Source organism: Panthera leo, chromosome A1 (genome assembly GCF_018350215.1).
Source record: "Panthera leo isolate Ple1 chromosome A1, P.leo_Ple1_pat1.1, whole genome shotgun sequence".
Taxonomy (NCBI): domain Eukaryota; kingdom Metazoa; phylum Chordata; class Mammalia; order Carnivora; family Felidae; genus Panthera; species Panthera leo.
The window spans coordinates 109,976,166-109,994,254 of record NC_056679.1 but is presented as its reverse complement, the minus strand read 5'-3'; positions in this window follow the sequence as shown (position 1 = coordinate 109,994,254).

The following is an 18,089-nucleotide window of genomic DNA, read 5'->3' as shown; positions in this document are numbered from 1 at the left end:
CCTAATGCCCTGCTGTCTCTCAACCTCACCAACCCAGGAGATTAATTTGGACCATTTATACTCAGCCTCACACACTTATAAGGGAAATCTCACACCCTTCCAGATCAACAGAGTTACAGATGAAGCAAAAAGCCTTCCTTAAGAGGCTGTCCAATGAGAAAGTACACTTTATTTTTTTAATGTTATTTATTTTTGAGAGAGAGAGGGAGGGAGAATATGAGTGAGGGAGGGGCAGAGAGAGAGGAAAAGAGAGGATCAGAAGCAGGCTCTGAGCTGACAGCAGAGAGTCCCGATGCAGGGCTTAAAAACACAAACCTCAAGATCACGACCTGAGCTGATGTTGGACGCTCAACCAACTGAGCCCCCAGGAACCCTGAGAAAGTACACTTTAATAGGCCAGTGTAGGGATCTAGCATTAACTCAACCAGGTATTAAGCCCCTGCACCCTATACACACATCTTCCTAGAATTCTTTCCACCAAGAGCACTGCATAGCAAGGTTTGTAAGTCATGGAGCTGGTCAGAGGCTGAGCAGAATTCTGACTGTAAGTTTTTCCAAGTGTGGCACAAAACCCAAATGTTACAATTTTTCACAAAGAGTGAAGAATTTGACTACAGAAGCATTAAAACTTGCCTATGCCCCTGAAAAAAGAAAGCTGGAAAACGTATACAGCAACACACCCAACAAAGGACTCATTTATCAAGACTCACGGAAACCAATGAGAAAAACTCAAGAGGAAAAAGAACAGTAAATGTGAATAGATTAAGTGAAAAAAAACATACAACAGGCCAATTTCCATGCCTATATTCCTACCTCCTTGCCTGTACTGGTTTCAGCAAGATCATATCTACAAAAATTTTTTAAAAATCATATTCCCTTTGATCTAGTATGTCCACTGCAGGGATATACTCTCTGAACTTATTTGCAAAGGCTCCCCAAGAAATATATATAATTACAGTTTTGCTAATAAGAGCAAAGAAAAAAAGAACAGAACCAACCAAAGTGACCATCAATGAGACTAATTAGATAAAACTGTAGTATATTCAGGCCAGAACCACTATGCAGCTATGAAAACTGATGGGCAAGATCTGTATGTGCTGATGAAAAACAATCTCCAGGCTAAATTATTATTATCCGAAGAGGGAAAAAAAGTAAAGTGTGGAAAAATGTAATCCTCTGTTTGAGTACGGATTCATATATGCAACTATATGCCTGATTTTCCCCAGAGGGAATCCATGAGAAACTCTAACAATAGCTGTCTATGAGGAGAGGGTAGGGGAGCCTACCAAGCCTCGGTGGCTCGGTTGGTTAAATATCAGATTCTTGAATTCAGTTCAGGTCCTGACCCCAGGGCCATGGGATGGTGCACTGAGTGGGGCTCTGTGCTGAGCATGGAGTCTGCTTGGGATTTTCTCTCTCTCTGCCCCTCTCCCTAGACCTCCCCCCCCCATCCCACCCCCTGCCCCACATGGGCACATTGTCTCACTCTCAAAAAAAAAATTGTTTCATTTGGTTAATTTTTTTAATGTTTATTTATTTTTGAGAGAGAGAGAGTCAGAGCATGAGCAAGAGACAGATAGAGAGAGGAGATACAGAATCCAAAGCAGGTTCCAGGCTCTGAACTGTCAAGCACAGAGTCCAGTGCAGGGCTCGAACCCACGAATCACAAGATCATGACCTGAGCCGAAGCTGGATGCTTAACCAACTGAGCCACCCAGGTGCTCTGTTTCATTTGGGTTTTTTTTTTTTTTTATGGTATTGCTGGCATTTTTCCAGATACAATGAGCATAACCTATTGTTTTTCTTTCCTGCAGCTCCCTATATTAAAAGAAAAGTAGCCCATTTAAAAATATAAATACATAATTGGATGAGGTTTTGAAGGTGGGACTAACACCCAGCAGCACCTTGCCCATTTCCTGTAGTCTTTGCCGAAATCCCAGGCCATGAACTCCAGTCCAAATCACAAGATTCGCACCCTCTTCTCCTAGTGGTGCCTTCCAGCCCACTCTGGTAGCTCCACCCCAGGCACAACAATCACTACCTTGCACCAATCCTGCCTGAGAATCAAGGGAGAAAGGGCAAGAAAGAGCCTTCCATGATGGCTGTGCCCCAGCTGAAGGTAGCCAAAAGAGAGCCTCATTCCTCACAGAGAGGAACGGGTTTATTCCCTAAGGAACTTGGCCTCCATCCAAGCCGGTGCCTGGTGCCAGGAGCCTGACCACAAATGTGAGCCATCAGTGATGACACTGCACACATGCTCTTCCAGCCAAGGTCAAGGGCCCAGTCCAGGAAGCAACATTTAAGGAGTGCCAGGGACATCCAATTTATTGGGTTCCTTTGCTCATCTTTGGTAAATGTAAAAATGCATGCCTGAAAGGCCAGCTCCCTTTGAAGACACTCATCAACTCCTTGGGTGCTTCCTTCATTCCAATTCCACACTCCGATTGTGACACAAATTGATTTTTCTGGACATTACAGGTATTTGCTGAATCTCCATGCTTCCTTGTTTGGCTCCAGGCTGGAGCAATGTCCTGGTTCTGGAGCTCATGAGGCTGACCTGGCTGGTATGCTGGTGGAACGTGATTATAAAATCTGCATTTCCCACTTCAGACATGAGCCCCAAAGGAATATCTCCTGATTATTTATGCTCCTCTTGTCTTCAGCTTCTGGAGCTATGGGAAAATCTTCTCTCTACCCATCAAGTTTTATTATCTCTTTAAAAAAATGTCCCCCTCCCCTTATCCTCAAATATCATCCATCCATCCGGGCACCTTCGTGTACTCCTGGTCAGTGGCCAAGTACTAGCAGGAAGTACAGGCCCCAGATTGGATCATGAAACTGGGGAGGCAGGAAGAGCTCAGTCTGGAAAGAGGTAAAACACAGAGGTGTGAGGTGGAGTAGTCTCAGAGCAGGGACTCACTGCACAACCAACGTGAGGATGGGCTCTAGGAGCCCCAACACAGAAGAGCTGCTTGGGGTGAAAAAGATCCAACTTTGGGGTGCCTGGGTAGCTCAGTCAGTTTAGCATTCGACTTCAGCTCAGATCGTGATCTCACAGTTTTTGGGTTCCAGCCCTGCATTGGGGTCTGTGCTGGCAGCACAGGCCCTCTGTCCCCCTCTTTCTCTGCCCTTCCCCTGCTCTTGCTTTCTCTCTCCCTCTCTCAAAAATAAACAAACATTTAAAAATTAAAAAAAAAAAAAAAAAAAAGATCCAACCCCATAAGCAACCCTGCTCGGGAAGTGCCAACTTTATGTCAGGGCTCATAAGCCCAGGACTGGTGCCCCTCTAATCACTGAAGCAGGACAGACACTCTGGGGAAAACCGGGTCTTCCCAGCTGAGCCAATCTCCTGCCTAAAGCTTGGCCCCTTTGCATACAAATGCCACACCTGAAAAAAATAAATAAATAAAAAAAATAAAAATAAAAAAAATAAAAAAAAAACAAATGCCACACCTGAAGTCCCAGATATCCACCGGAAAACCCCAAGAGAAAAAAAATGGGGCCTACAACAGGCAAACAGATGTACCTGTGACAATTTTTTGAGCGAGAGAAACTGGAAAGAGGTTGGCAAAGGCCAGTACAGAGCAAGAAAGAAGATAGGAGCACTGAACAGAGAGGGGCCAAGGCAGTGGGTTTATCTTCTCAAGGGAAACTGGGAAAGACAGCGGCATAGCAAACTCAGGGGACAGGGAGCAGAGCTGTCTGCACACATCTCCTAACCTAGGGTCAGACATGGCTTCTAAGAAAGGGAGGACCAGCCATCTCTGGTCACCCCAAGATAGGCTGAACCACCATGCTGGTTTGCCTTGGACTTAGGGTTTTCCCAGACTTGAGACTTTTATACCTAAAATCAACTAAGTCCAGAGCCAATCTGAAAAGACTCTATGGATGCTGATGCATAGGGGCACTTGTGCCCCAATGTTTATAGCAGCACTTTCAACAATAGCCAAATTATGGAAAGAGCCTAAATGTCCATCAACTGACGAATAGATAAAGAAGATGTGATTTATATATATAATGGAATACTACTTGGCAATGAGAAAGAATGAAATATGGCCTTTTGTAGCAACGTGGATGGAACTGGAGAGTGTTATGCTAGGTGAAATAAGTCAGGCAGAGAAAGACAGATACCATATGTTTCCACTCATACGTGGATTCTGAGAAATTCAACAGAAGACCAGGGGAGAGGGAAGGGGGGAAAAAAGTTACAGAGAGGGAAGGAGGCAAACCATAAGAGACTCTTAAATACTGAGAAAAAACTGAGGGTTGAAGGAGGCTGGGGGTTGGGGGGGAGGGGACGGTGGGTGATAGGCATTGAGGAGGGCACCTGTTGGGATGAGCACTGGGTGTTGTAGGGAAACCAATTTGACAATAAATGATATATTTTTTAAAAAATGAAAAGACCCTATGGAGAATCCAGAAGCGCAAGAGAAGTTCTCAGAGCCACCGTTCAGAGGCAAATTTCTGTCACTTTTCTTTTCAGCTCTTATAATTCCAGAATGTACTCAATCACAGGGCCCAAGTCAAGAGGCTCATAGGGCAGGGCCCCATGAAAGGCCTTTACCCCAGTGGCCAATCCTTCTTTACAAGCTCAGTAGGCCTGCCTCACTCGGAGACAGGATGAAGGGTATGACACCAAACAAAGCTCCCAGGCTCTGTATTGCTTTGGATCCTCTCCCTTTCTGGCCCCAGCTCCCAGCCCTGACCATAGAGGAAGGAACTGGACCATCAATGCCCTCCAGGGCTGTGATCAAAGCTTTACAGATAAAGAGGCAGTGTGGGGGGGAGGGGGGTTGGACTTAACAACAACAACAAAAAGACAGAGGTCTAAGAAATTTAACATGAACGCAAGTTGGTGGGGCTAGTGTTTCTAGCAACCAAAGACTTTCCTGGGGTCCTTACAAACCCCACGAGGGGCTGAGCATCTCTACAGCCTCGGGCTCAGGTGAAAAGGCAAAGCCAACAACTGGGTACACTTCTTTCCAAGCCAACAGCGCTCTCTGAGTTTGGGCAACATGACCCACAATGAGCCTGCCCTGCCACGCTACACCCCCACTCCTCCCACTGAGGACCCAGACTCAGCTCCTCACACCAAGAAGAAGATTCTGACTCGGAGGAACAGAAAGCCAGACGCACACATCTGCTACCAGCTCCTCAAGTCTAGGGGTATGCCCGAGGGAGCCACTGAAGGCAGGTATGAGTTTTACAGATGAGCAACCATGCTCCTGTTGTGAGTTATTGTGAAGCCCGCTGTGGGCCCTGATCAGGTCCATAAACAGAATACCATTTGTTAACCAGTCAGGTGTTACACAAAAAAATGTCCCTGTGGCTACCGGGCAACTGAATGTCTTGACCTTCAGTTTTACTTTACTAGATCAAGTCACACCGTGTTGATTTGATGTATGAATACATAAAGAATAATGAGGTGAAATATTAGTCAAAGTAAATATAATTTCACAGAGCTGGATAAACCAGGTGGAGATCTCACCCTTCAATACTTTTCCTACCTTGGCTCACTTTATCTTTCTTTTTCTCACTTGTTCTAAGAAAACTAGCTATTGAAGCTTTTGAGAGGATGCAAAAATTAAAAAAAGAAGAAGAATTCTACGATTAACAAAAAAAAAAAAAGTTTCCATCATGCTGAGGAGGGAATACATTTGTGGAAATGATGGGCATTCCAGCTGCACTAGCCAGCCATCCTCAGACTTCTCCAGAACGTGCCAAGGACACAACACCAGAGAGTGAAAGAGGCCCTGGAATGCAAAACAGGAGTGAGGTGAGACCAACTCTGCCTCTTCCCTCCCCTAACTGTTGCCTGAGCCCAGAGGGGATACACTTGTGCAGCGGTCTCCTCCCAGGACCTATAACCCGGGTGTTTGGGAGATGCTTCTGGAGCTTAAAGCACTTTCACTGTGGGCAATTCAGAATGGTGCAGGTCACCCTTTCCCTCCCTGAACACAGAACTTCTCTGCATCCAAAGGGGCGGTGAGGGAACTTTGGATAACATGCAGTGAGGGGTACTCGCAAGACCCTGCGGCCAGGAAAATGGGGGAAGCAGCCACATTGCAAGCCAACAGCAGAGCTTAACTTCCACCCTCGGCTCTCTGCCTCTGCCTCTTCTCATCTGTCTCGGGTGCCATCGAGGCCAGCAGGACTGAGACAGCGGGCAGGACGGGGGCACTGGGAGACACGGAAACAAACAGCCTGACATGGATCCTCGGAGCTCAGAGAGACTCACAGGGCTGCCTCCCAACGGTTCTCACACCATTACCTGATGAAGTGTGTTCAATAGGTGGCAGATGACTATCTCCAGGACTCCGGCTTATCTGCCCATTAAATCAGATTGCTAATAAAGAGGTTTTAATGGGGAGTATGAATCTTAGCGCAGTAACTGTTTACCTCAAGTTTTTGTGCTACACACCCTGAAGTGAATCGCTAAACAAAAGAACATCTGTCACAGCTCTAGTCAACATTAGACAGCTGGGGCCAATCCCAGGTCCCTACCAAGCACAGAGAAGCCTCCTTGGAAGCACACAGGTACGTGCACACTCACACACACACCATGGATACACAATACAAGCGGCCCTTTCCTGCTGAGGACAGCACAGGGTCATCCAGACTTGCCACAAGATAGTCCTTCCTCACCTGCCCCCACTACCTAGAGAACCCTTAGCCACAGCAAACATCTGTCTCTCTCTCATGGCCACGGTATCACACAGTTTGGGCAGGGACATCCCAAAATCAGAAGCAAGGGAGGCACAGAGTTGGTTGGGACACCCCCCCGCCCAAGTCTTTTTGTCGAGCCACAGAGTAAATTACTCTCAGAATCAGAATCACTCATGATTCTATTGTGGGAAGAAGAGAGACCGTAGAAACCAAGTCTGTCTGCTAGCAAGTGAGAGACCACAATCCCAACTCAGGAGAAGTTTGGGATTCCACATACTAACTGACCCAATACCGTAGCGACCCAGTATTTAACGTGTGTGAAGCACCAAGCCCAGCGGTGAGCACCTGCTCCATGTCATTCATTCTCACCACCACCCCCGAAGGCTGGGGTTGCCACCTCCATTCACAGATGAGAAAACCCAGCCCCAAAAAGGAAAGGGACATACCTAAGTTCACAGGGCTAATATATGAAGGAATCTGGATTCAAATCCATGTCTGAATCACTAAGCACCTTCTAGCAATTAAAACATTACATACACACACGTGTAAGTGTGCTGTGGTGACAGAAAGGACGCATTAAATGAAAGTAGATGTGGGGGCTGTGAACTTCCTGAGCTAGAGGCTATTCCTCTGTTAATACCGATGGACACTGTCGGCCACACTTCTTCCACATCAAGGCCCGCATGCTTAAGACTTGATCTCTGACCACACAACATCCCCAGGGACTTCCCCAGGACTACTGGCACTCTCAGCGCTGTGCATACAAGAACCAAGGCTAAAACACAGCATTTACACAATGATATTTTTTTGAAGAGAGAGAGACAGCAAGCAGGGGAAAGGGGCAGAGAGAGACAGAAAGAGAGTATCAAGCAGGCTCCACACTCTGCACAGAACCCAACACAGGGCTTGATCGCACCACCCTGAGATCATGACCTGAGCTGAGATTGAGAGTCAGACGTTCAACAGACTGAACCACCCAGGCACTCCATACGATACTATCTTGACACAAAGGACTCAACCAGACAGAACTAAGCTATCTCGATTTCGTCTCTAACTCAAACACTGTGGGGTTTGGAAAATCACCCGTCTACTTTGCTTACAGCCCACCAGTATGGTAAGAGGAAATAATCAGGCCTGCGACACACACGGCCCTCACGTGCATCCAGGAATTCCTGACGAAGGACAAACCTCACAACACAACAGGGAAACGGAGTCCTGACCTGGACTCACTTGAATTTCAACACACACCCATTTCTACACAACACATCTCCTCCCTCGAGTGGGTCAGGGTGTGTTCCCTGAGCAGAGGACACTGGCAGCTGAGTCTGGGCCAGGCTTCTCGCTTCTCCTCATGCCCTCCACACACACCTGTCCCCTGCAGCCTGGGCCCAGGGGCAGCCCTGTGGGCACAGGAACCAGGGCAAACACAGGACAGACGCTGGTACATGCAGGCATAGAAGGGCCCACATGCTGTCACTCTCTCCAAGGATGGAAGTTGTGTTGAGCATTCATCCCATGCTTATTTACCAAGTGTCTAGGCAAAGGGCTGATCCTGGGGCAGCAGGGGAGAGACCCAGGCCCATGATCACACAAGCCACCAGCAGGCGGGGCAGACAGGCCAGCAAAACGGACACTCCCAGCCCGCTGTGATGAACACCGTTAGCACCCAGCCTCCTCTGAGCCTTGTGATGCTCCGGGGGTCCCATGGCTGTGCATCCCATCACCACCTCATGGTCACCACCATGAGAACCAAAGACCTCCTCCTGGGGCCAGCAGCCAGAAGTGACATCAGCCTTAACAAATTTGGCCAAGGCGAATTCATGGAGACAAGGAAGGAGAAGAGGGTTACCAGGGACCCACATTGGGGGAGGCAAGGTGAGTTACTATTTAATAGGTACAGAGTATCTGTTTGGGATGAACAAGTGCTGGAAATGAGAGGCAGCAATGGTTGCACAACATCATGAATGTACTTAAGGTCACTGAGTTGTGCATACAAAAATGGTTTAAATGGGCAGTTTTAGGTTACATCATTTTACAATTTTTTTTTTTTTTTGGCCAAAGCAGGGAATCACCTCAATTGCCAGTCCTTCCTAGCCCTGGAGAATAACCAATGGTCTAAAGGTGAATCTGGAACAGAGTGGATGCCCAATATATAATAACTATCATTCTTACCATTATCAACCACATAGGTTGTCTGTGACCACCTAAGTTATGAATGAATGAGAGAATGTTTCTCAACTACCCCAAGAGAGTTTCTATCACAATTAAATATTAATTAATGCTACAATCATTGCAGAATCCCAATGGCTGACATCATATGTTTTCACATTCAAGCTCAGCTTACGCCCATCTCCCACCATAAGCTGTTTACCGTTGCTATTATTTTAGTTCCAACCACTGTGATCACTGTACTTAAAATTCAATCAGGCTTCTAATTTTAAGCATCTTTTTTGTGTATAGCGCCAACAGTTGACAAGCGTCCTGAATTTAACATCTGTTCCCAGCAGTAAATGGTTTTAATTTGAGAAGTGAAAACACATATAAGGCAATTATGAGCGACTCTCACACTGTGATTCATGGCTGTGCCACAGCATCTTCCTCCACGACGGTGACGGACTGAAGGATGGAGCCCGCAGCCAGGAGCGCTAGCAAAACATGGGAGCTACACAAGAGGCATGGACACCCCACTGCCACCAGAATGCCTTTTGACTAACAGAAAAACAACCTACTATGCTCCAAAAAACCTGCTGGACATTTTTACAGGCTTCCTCTCACGTAATCCTAGAAGAAGAGGCATTACCCCAGAACTAGGAGTAAAAACGGGGTTTCTGGGGCAACCTCATGACTCAGAAAGCCCTCTCTGGGAGTCTCATTCATGTCCACAGTCAAGAAGCCATGGAAGGTGACCCCTGACCCGGTCTTAGTTGTGCCCCATGACAGTGTTTATGTCTATGTCAAGGCTCTTGTATTCAGAGGATACAATTCCGGGGGATTCCAGCTGGGAACTAGCCAGCTGGGCTCATGGACTTGGGTCTGAACTTAGGGAAAGAGGGGATGCCAACAAAGCCAAAAGTGTTTTTCATTCAGAGTTGGGATGTAATGTACGAGCTGAGACAATGATGGGATCATTAAGCATATAGAAAGCAAGCAGCAATTTATTTGGCCTCAGTCAGATGCTAATTATATTTAAATTGGTAAACTGTGAAGGGAAATGGGCATGAAATGCTAGAAATATACCATGTTATTAAGGATGTGTGAAATCTTCAATTAGGAATTTTAATATTTGGGGGCACCTGGCTGGCTCAGTCAGTGGCAAGTACGACTCTTGATCTCAGGATTGTGAATTCAAGCCCCAGGTTGGGTGTAGAGATTACTCAAAAATACAATCTTTGAAAAAAGGAATTTGGGGATACCTGGGTAGTTCAGCTGGTCAAGGATCCGACTTCAGCTCAGGTCATGACCTCACAGTTACTGAGTTTGAGCCCCACATCGAGATCTGTGCTGACAGCTCAGAGCCTGGAGCCTGCTTCAGATTCTGTGTCTCGCTCTCTCTCTGCCCTTCCCCCACTCATGCTCTCCCCCCCCTTAAAAATAAAATAAACATTAAAAAAAGGCAATTTTAATATTTGTAGCTCTCTAAAACAGAGCTCCCCTCATGCTCCAGCCTTCCCCACAGGGTCTTCTAGAACTATGGCTCCGTAATTTAAAAATTCTCTGAGATCATCATCCTCTACTCAAAAGCCTCCCTGCTTTCTCTCAAATCTAGCTTTCCATGGAGATGCCACCCCATACCCCACACCCCAGATGCTCAGGGATGGGAGGTAGAGCTCCAGTTCTCTCTGCTGTCACACCAAGACTCCCATCAATGATGACCAACTCATTCATCTAAGACTTAGGCTCATGGCAACCATCTTCTCCTCCACCCTCATTGCTTCTCAGCTCCTAGGTGACCAGTGTCCACATAGAGGACCCATCCTGCACGCTGACCTCCACTTCCTAGACCACCTTATTCCAGTATCCTCCTCCCTCCACCCCCTTTTGGCCATCCAGAGTCACACCCAGAACCTTGTCATCTACCAAGAGCATTTGGCTATCAACGTCATTAATTCAAACATCACCTTCTGACCACACCCTCTCCTTGCAGCTTGCTGTCTCTCCACATTCTTTGGCAGCTCCAGGACCTCCATTTCTTCATCCCTTCTCTTTCTGCCCAATCCATCAGTGCGGTGCAGGTGCATGAATAGAAAAACCAATTGAAGAGATTAATAAATTAAACAAGTTTGTCTTTTTATTCATGTAAATTGGAACGCTTCTATTATTCCATTGGTCAGTATAATGCTGGCTTTGACTTGGGGTGTTTATGTACGTGGTTTTTAAATATCACCTTAAGATATTATGTCAATCTATCAAGGGGTGGTCAAGGAAGGCCTTTGCTGCACTTAGGCACAAATCTGAAAGGAAGGAAAAGAGGGACCCACATGGCTTCCTGGGTAGAACATTTCAAGCAGTACAAACACTAAATCCAAAGTCCTTGATGTCATAGGACATTTGGTGAGTCCAAAGAACAGCAGGGAGTCCAGCAGAGCAGCAGCAGCAGATCCAACAAGGGTGACAGAGTGATAGGAGATGAAATCAAACACACGGAGCAGGCTGGAAGGAGGAGGTGAACCACCAAGAGCTTCCAAGGCCATGTGAGGGTAGTGGCTTTTACCCCAATGGGAGGGTTGTAAGCAAACTAGTGACATGACCTAACCTGCAGTTTGAAGGTCATGTTCTGACTGCTGGGTTAAGAATAGACTCCGGTGGGTAGGGGACGCCTGGGTGACTCAGTCAGTTAAGCATTTGACTCTTGATTTTGGCTCAGGTCATGACCTGACAGTTCGTGGGTTTGAGTCCCACATCAAGCTCTGTGCTGACAGCATGGAGCCGGCTTCAGACCCTTTGTCTCCCTCTTTCTCTGCCCCTTCCCACCCACCTCTCTCAAAAATAAACAAACATTTAAACAAATTTTTTTAAAAAGACATTTAAACAAATTTAAAAAAAATAAATAATAGACTACAGGGCTGGCCAAGGGTGAAAGTAGGAATTCTTGGTGGCAGGCTATGACAGCAATCCAATCAAGAGATGGACAGGGAGTTAGAAGGAGTCAAAAATGGTCAGATCTATTTTGAAGATAAAAACAACTAGACAGATAAATAAAAATAGGTAGGAGATCAACATAATGAAGGAGGTGCACATGCACATGTAAAAAACCTACAAGTTACTGTTGTGTAAGAAGCACATCACAGAGCAGTACATGTGATTCTACTCAGAATAAAAAATTACATACTTACACATTCATAGGAAGACATCTGGAATGATACACACTCCACTGCTAAGAGTGGTTTCCTCTAGTAAATAGGATTAGAAGGGGCATAGGGGGAGCTCTCCTCTCTTCAATACATTTTTGGATTAAACAGTGAGCATTTATACTCATTACACATGCTGAAGGAGACAGGAGGGGTGGTGAGCACCCCTCCACATGACCAAGTGAACCCTGAGCCAGATGACCTCTTCAGAAGTAAGTCCCCAAGGAGAGTCACATATCAAATGACATAGTAGACCTAAAAATTCCGAACAGCCATTAGCTTCCTTCTCACGGTAAACAATATTGCAGGGTCCCCTCACTTCTTTGAGCTCTAGTTTCCTCACTGGTAAGACAGGGGTAACACCACCTGTGTTGCTGGAAAGCCAAGATAACGGACCTATGCCAAGTGACTAGCAAATCACCTGGGACACACAGGCACTCAATAAGCAGCAACCTCCGTCCCCTCCCCAGCCAGGATTCCAGGCAAGTCCAGAGGTGGGGCTGCTCCCAAAGTCTAAAAATGTTCTAGTATTCCAGTTCCAGGAAGGGAGCTGTTCTAAATGAGGTTGCAGCACCCCATCTCCCATAACAAAGAGGGTCTCCCTCAGAGCTAAGAGCCAAGTGCTTCACTCAGACCCGCTCTGGAAAAAGGCAGAGAGCAACGTAGAAATATCCCCACACTAACCTCAGTGTATAGCTGGGTTCCCCAAAAGTCTAAGTCAAGGTCAGAAGTTCCTGACAATTGTGATTTTCCTCCCTTGCTTGAGAGAAGACTATGGAGGGGAGGGAAAGAAAAGCTGGATGCTATTTATCTAAAATCACTAATGCTTTCTGAGAAGCTATAAAATGTGCATGCTCTTGCCAAATGGATGTCAAAAGAGCTTTGATCTCCATTTTGGCCGGAAATGACCCGTTCCCTTCCTAATGCAGATATATGGTTTTTGTGCCTAAAATCTGCCCAGTCAGATGCACAGCACATTCTTAATTATTCTGAAATGATTAAAAACAGAGCCATAAATCTATGCTTTGACACAACATGGTGATTTGACCCCAAGACATATCATAATGGGTTATTAACAATGCTTCCCAAATCTATGGGAATTTTTTTCCAAAGCTATTCGCTAATTAATAGCTGTTCACACAATGATCACTTTTGAGTAATTATGGAACTGTGCCACATTCTTTTGTGATGAGAACATAATTATGCCCATTAAAATTATTTGCATACTTTTTAACCTTCTGCCAGAAATAAATGAGGCTAGTCTACGGCTAACACAAACTTTGTGACAAAACCTAGAGGTTATCACCTCTGCGACACTTCTTGCCCAAAGCTTATTTTGTAGCCCAGAAATTTAGGATTCTTCCTTGAGCCTTTTTGGAATGCCTAGAAGCAAATGGCACTGAGAAAGTGCCTGGCAGGGGACATCTTCCGTATCTTAACAGCCTCACATCCCCATCTCTGTGACTGTCAGGCTGCTTACCCTTAGCATCCCTCATCTCAGCATGGCCCCCACACCCACCTCACCTCTCCAGTCCACCTTCCTGACCGAGCCCCTAACACCCAATTTAAGCCACCAGCCTGACCGAACTATTTCCTGTGCCCACTCCTCACTTCCTTTGACTGACTGGGACCTACTGGAAGGCAAGACCTCATCCCACGCATCCCTGTGTCCAGTAAAGCCTGTGAGACAGAACTTGCCTTATCCAAAAGGCCATTACCAAGTGGAGGAAAGTTCAGAAAGCATCCTTCATTCCTGCTTGCATCTAAGCAGCAAGACCGGGTGGGAGATGTGGGGCCTTGCTTTTTCCTGTCTCAGGACTTTACTTTCTGTTGGGAGTACCTTAGGGTGTGCTTGAGATCGGAGGTGGGGTGGGGGGGTGGGGAACCTTAGAGCTTTCCCTGTAGGCTGTCCCTCCCAGGTTCTGGGAGTCTCCTGCCTTGGATTTGGGTACATCAACAGGCCCTAAATGCATGGAACCAACTTGTACTAAAAACAGTATTCACCATTTATCGGAAATCCTAATTTAAAGGGGCACCTGGCTACTTATCTGGCAAGTGGCGATGGAGATGGAGGCAGGTGTCCCCCTGCAGGGCACCTGCCCAACGAGCCCAGGTGGTCTCCCTCATTGCTAAGGCAGAGGCCAGCAAGGCCATGGAGCTCCTCAGCAGCCACAGCTCAGGTGTTCTGGGCTCGAAGCTCAGAGCTGTGCAGGGACAGAAATGAAACCTTACTGCAGGTCTTTTTCATCCCAAGAACCATGTCATGGGGCGCCTGGAAGGCTAAGTGTCCAACTAAGTGTCCAACTCTTGACTTTGGCTTGACTTGAGATCACACAGTTCATGGGATGGAGCTCCACATGGGATCAAACCCCATGTCAGACTCTGCACTGTCAACACAGAGTCTGCTTGGGATTTTCTCTTTCTCTTTCTCTCTCTCTCTCTCTCTCTCTCTCTCTCTCTCTGCCCCTCCCCCACTTGTGCTCTTTCTGTCAAAATAAATAAACATTAAAAAATAAAAACCACGTCATACTTCCTCAGCCCCTGCCCCTCTGTCCGGGTAACTTGTCTCCTGCCTAGTGTTCACCTTCTTCACCTTCCAGAAGACAGCCTTCACTCCCAACCTTCTCACTCCTGTCAGCATCTCGAGCTGTGGCCACAAGAGACTTCACTACCTAAGGTCACAGGCAAGGACAAGGGGGACAGAGTTCAAAAGGGGAGATGGTCCCTAACGCTGGCCACCACACAGTCCAAGAGGAACCTCCTCTGTACACCATGGGGAGCTGATTGGGGGTGGGCAGGGAGAAGCGGTAGCAAAAGCTCACAGCTACAGCCAACCTTGTGTCCTGTCCCCTCCTGCTTCCTGTCCCCAGGAAAGGAGGCTTCCAACAGCTTCCCCCCAGTTCCCCAGATTCATTATTTCATTTGACTAACACATACATATTACAACCCTACTATGTTCCAGGAACTGATCTAGATGTGTGGGATACATTAGAGAAAAAAACAGGAGAGATTCCTGCCTTCTATCATTTATTCATGGAGTAATTCAAAAACTCCAAAATTCAGGAGCAAAGCAGTCACAGATCAAACTGGAAACCAAACTTTCACCACCTGTGTTAAAGGTAGGTAACACTGCCTTGAATTGAAAACATTCGATTGTTCCTGAGAGAAAGAGAGAAGAACCAAAATAATCCAAGAATGATACAAGAACGTTAACAAATACACTGAAGTTTGTTCTTTGGGGAAAATCAGATTAAAACAATCAAATTTCTGGCAAAAGAATTTGGCTAATGAATTTGGAGATCTCAATGACATGGAAGATTTTCTAGGGAATATGTAAATTATCAAAATGAACCCTGATAAGAATTTTTTAAGACCAATCATGAAGGAAAAAGTCACCAAATATTTACTTGCACAAAGGCTCCAGGTCACATGCTGAATTTAACTTTCAAGAAACTGCTAATTCTGGTCATACGAACTGTTCAGCCACAAAAAACAAAGTTGACCAGCAATGTAATTTAAGAAACTATCATAATGCAGACATCAAAATCTGACAAAAGAGTAAAAAAATAAAACAAAACAAAAAAACCATGGATCATCCTCACTTGTGAAAATAAGCGTTAGGATGGCCAGTGGCGCGGGTGGCAAAGAAATGCACCAAGAATGGAACAAGAAACAGGAACAGAGTTTATTCACTCTCCAGGGGACGAGAGGTTCCAGACATCAAGAGAGATGTCGTGGGGGGGGGGGGGGGGGGGGGGCGCATAGAGGGGATGCCTGGGTGTCTCAGTTGGTTAGGCATCCGATTCTTGGTTTCAGATCAGGTCATGATCTCACGGTTCATGAGAAGGAGCCCCGCGTCAGGCTCTGCACTGAGCAGGGAGTCTGCTTGGGAATCTTTCTCCCTCTCTCTCTGCCCCTCCCCCCATTCACACACACGTGTGTGCTCTCTCTCTCTCAAAATAAATAAACTTTTTTTTTTAATGTTTATTTAGTTTTTGAGAGAGCAGAGCACCAGTGGTGGAGGGGCAGAGAGAGGGGGAAACACAGAATCGGAAACAGGCTCCAGGCTCTGAGCTGTCAGCACAGAGCCCCACGCAGGGCTCGAACTCACAGACTGGGAGATCATGACCTGAGCTGAAGTCAGACACTTAACCGACTGAGCCACCCAGGCGCCCTTAAATAAATAAACTTTTTTTAAAAAGTAGAGTGGCACCTGGGTGGCTCAGTCAGTAAAGCATCTGACTTGGGCTGAGGTCATGATCTCATGGTTTGCGAGTTTGAGCCCTGCATCGGGCTCTGCGATGACAGCTCAGAGCCTGGAGCCTGTTTCAGATTCTGTGTCTCCTTCTCTTTCTGCCCCTCCCCCGTGAAAGTTCTCTATAAAAAATGTTTACTTTTTTAAAAAAAAAGAATTTCTCTTCCATGAGAATACTGGTTCTATCAAATGATTATTTCATTATGTGACACTATCAATGACAAGAAAACAGACATATACCATCCTTGGTTATTATAAGGCATGTTTCTTTCACATTGTTGAATAATGTCTTTCAAACAATGCACAAAGTTAATATTAAGTAATTCCTACCCTCTCTTTTCCACCAAACAATCATTACGTTGGTGCATCTTAGAACCACTATCTTAATTTGAGGAAATAAGATAGATCTCAAATGAATAACTCTTATCATACCTACCAGTGTGACACTTAAGTTTTGACATTAAAGTCAGGAATAAGACAGGGATGCTCATTATCACCATTGTTAGCTAAGACTGTTCAGAAGGGCCTGAGCAATACAAAAAGAAACAGCATGTAAAAATATAACTATTAAAAATGACACTATACTATTATTTTCATTCAATCACTCACGGTAACATTACATTCCTACATGTCAAGATAATTTCATCTAAAAACTTATCAGAATAAGAGAGTTCCGTATCATGGTAGTCACTAGCTGGCAAGGTGTAGTATAATGAAATAAACATATTCCTATGCTATCCCTAAGAATTTAAGTTGGTAAATCCTTTTGGAAACAATGTGGCAGCCTCTATCAGAAATCTTAAAATATTCATAAAGAAACAAACTAAAGTTAAGACCTATTAGGGCAGATACTATTGCTTTCCAAAAAGCTACTCGTGTTTCTTTCCTCCTAACAGAATCCCAACTTTGGGGAATAATGTCATGACAATGTCATGTCACCTTTTGCCAAGAATAGATCTTGGACTAGGCATTTGACGTACACCATGTAAAGGAAAGTACTGGAGACTTCAATCTCTAAAAAGAAAGATCTTAAGAAGAAATCCCTTTTGCTCCTACCCTTTTCCTTCCTTCTTGGGATTCTAACAAACAATGACCTGATGCTTAGAGATGTGGCAGCTATTTGGGGCCATGAGGAGACACACTGTCCCTGAAAAATAGAAAAGAGCTGGAAAGAGATTGATATCACTGAGCCACTGTTCCAGCCCGTGTAGTCTTTTCTCTCAGTGTGCATCTGAATACACAGTGGGTCTCCATCCATCATGGCTGTCTGACATCTTTTTAATAATCCCATGGTATCTTGTTGGTTTCATATGAATGTTACCTTCTTAGACTAGGAATCCGAACATGCACTTGTCAGACTTCCTTATCACTAGATTGAGGACATGGGTCCAGGTTCTGCTAATCTGACGACCCCTTCCCCCACCCCGCCCCGGCCTTGGACTTGGACTCAGAAGGGAGAGGTGAAATGAAAGCCATCTGCAAGGAGCTCGGTTGTCTAGTAGTGTGCTGTACATGGCAGCTGGTCCTTGTAGACAATCTGTGGCAGAGCTTCTAGAGTTCAAAACCTGGCATCATTAGCACAAAGCATTAGCAAGCAGCCATGGTGTTTCACTACCAAGTTCCACAATGGGATGGAGCACTGATCTTGGCTCCATTGTTCCTGGCTGTCATATCCAAGCCTAGTTCTCTCCATCACCACCCCAACTGCCAGAGCTATTTAATACCTTGTGTAAAGATTCCTTTCTCCTTATATATCAATAGTGGATTCTCTCATTTGCAAGCAAGAACCTGAACCTATAATTACACCTCTCACAGTCTAT